Genomic DNA, 2,650 nt, shown 5'->3' with positions numbered 1-2,650 from the left:
TACAAAATTTTCAATTTATTGCAACACAGTGGAGAAAGCATTACAGTACATTGAAGCTACCGTTGCTAATAAATGTTAGTGTTACGCAGCATGCAACAGTAGAGGTCATAGCATTGCATTAGATAATTTTTTTTATTTAATAAATGATGACATGGAAAATAAATATGAGGTGGCATGTTTGGGACCCATACTAGCTGACGTGGCATGCTGACGCGACATGTGGGTCCCACTGAAGGGGTCATTTTTTGCTGACGTGGCATTCGTGGGTCCCGCATCTGGGCCCACTGGTGACGTGGCATGCTGACATGACATCAGTGGGTCCCATATGTGGGGCCCAAAATGCTGACGTGGCATGCGGACGTGGTAGCTGACGTGGCACTTCAGGCGTTGCATTTGCTTTCTGGTGTTGTAGGTGGTTATTTAGTGTTTCCTTAAGTATTGTACTATTCTTAAAATTTATTTGTTATATTCATGTTCTAATTTTATTAAAATTATTTACTAACATGGTGCTGCATAAACAAAGTGGGCCCCACAGATGACGTGGCAATATAGGTCCCATTGCTGACGTGGCAAAGTGGGACCCACAACTGATGTGGCAGGTGGACCCTTGCTGCTGACCTGGCATCTGATGTGTCACTTGCCATGTAGGACCTAGTTTAATGTCTTGTCATGCCTTATGCAACACTAAGTGTTGTTGCGAATATTTGCCTCTACTATTGCAAAATCAGCATAATGCAATACTTAGAGGTGTTGCACAAGGTGTCTACGGCCACTTCCACATTGGCAACCCCTCCCTGGTGTTTCCTATTACCTTATGCAACACCATTTAGGCCTTATGGAACTGTATAGTAGGGGTTGCCTATGTGCACTTATGGCGTAGTGTTAACAATAATCTTTCTGAAATGAAGTTTGTTAAAAATATATCTTATAAGTTGAAATTTAGAATGAAATTTTAATTTTATGATGCCAATATCAATAAGATTTATTAATCTTACTATTGGTTAGCTGAATCGAATGTCCATGTAAAATTTTACTCACACTAACTCAGTATTGCCAATTAAATAAAAGAAAAAATGGAAAATAAGTTTTTTTAATCTTAATATTTTTCTACTTTGACATCATTAAAGGTGGGTCCCATATGCTGACGTTATCACTGCCATATAAACAGTCAGCAGAGGTGGACCCCACATGGCACATCATCAATTTTGGTCAACATTTTTACTAGTATTGTATTGATTAATAGAAGAATTGAGTTGCAACCCGAATTTCTTATATAAAGTAGTATTTTTTTGTTGTATTACAGTTGTAACAGAAAGTGAGTATCACATTTTGAAGTATTATATCCGGGCATATATCGCTTTGTGTGCCCTTTTATGTATCATTCAGGATGTGATGACAATCTGTGAAAATTGGAGTCACATGATTATTGTAAAGGGACGAAAAAGGGAATACTTGGACCAATAGGTTTCCTTAATGTAGCATCCACATTTTACCAGCCATCGGCATTTTTGAAGCTTGACAATCTTTTACTTTTTGCAAGACAAGAAAAGTTTTTTAGTACGATCTAGTTAAGAAGAAGTATTAGAGGAATTAAGAATAAGGGGGCTACATCAATACTATGAGTCAGATATTTATGCAGAGAGTCTTCTTCATCATGATAGTGGTACAACTAATGTAGTGGAAGAATCAACGAATCATGATAGTCAGTATTAAAGGAGAATCAACGAATTCGAGAGAAAAATGTAGTGGACGACGATAAAAGTGAAGAAGATTATGATGGTTAATCTTTTTTTTGTGAAATTTATATGTAAAGTTTTGTTGCTAGGATTTTGTTATAAATATATAGGCAAATTATCCATAACCAACTTGGTTGCGATACACCCAGATGAAATATTGCAGCTGGTGTATCCTATCCAACAATGATTGGGGATAAGTCCCTACATACATATAGATATATATGTATTTATGTATATATATATATAGGAAAATTTCTTAAAACCTTAGACCTTTTAAGTTACATAGTGTACACCTATGTAACAATATATATTTACATAATATATATTATCTGTGATTAACACATCTCTTCTGTCTCATCCTTTCCCTTCCCTCCAATTATAATTCAAATATATTATTATTTTGATAGTAAGGCACAATTATAAACCATATTGTTGGAGCTCTTATGGAAAATCCACGCATTAAATCATTAGGACAATATAGTGCAATATTGAGTGGAATATTTTATTTTCATAAATTATACAAAAGTAATGTAATATTAATAATTTTTTCACACCCACATAATAAGTAAATACTTAATACAAATTTGTTTAAGAGGTAATCAGTCGGAATAAAGCTTCATCAACACCACGAAGAATCAGTAGTTTCATTCTTCTTTATCTACTTTCTCCACCATTATAACCCTCGATCTCTATATTTACATACACCAAGCACATACATCCTTCTTGTCCATATACATGGTGATTACCCAATGGATTAACTAGCGATACCACCGTCCCTTCTAAGTCTTTAGTTCATCCAACTATGCTCATATCCACGAACACACATACATACACTTAATTAATAATAGTTACAAAATCTTAATTATCCGTTTGTTATACATACATTAACCTACAAGTTGGTGACTTCAAATAAC

Source organism: Apium graveolens, chromosome 8, assembly GCF_009905375.1.
Source record: "Apium graveolens cultivar Ventura chromosome 8, ASM990537v1, whole genome shotgun sequence".
Lineage (NCBI taxonomy): Eukaryota > Viridiplantae > Streptophyta > Magnoliopsida > Apiales > Apiaceae > Apium > Apium graveolens.
Note: the sequence above shows the minus strand (reverse complement) of the source record.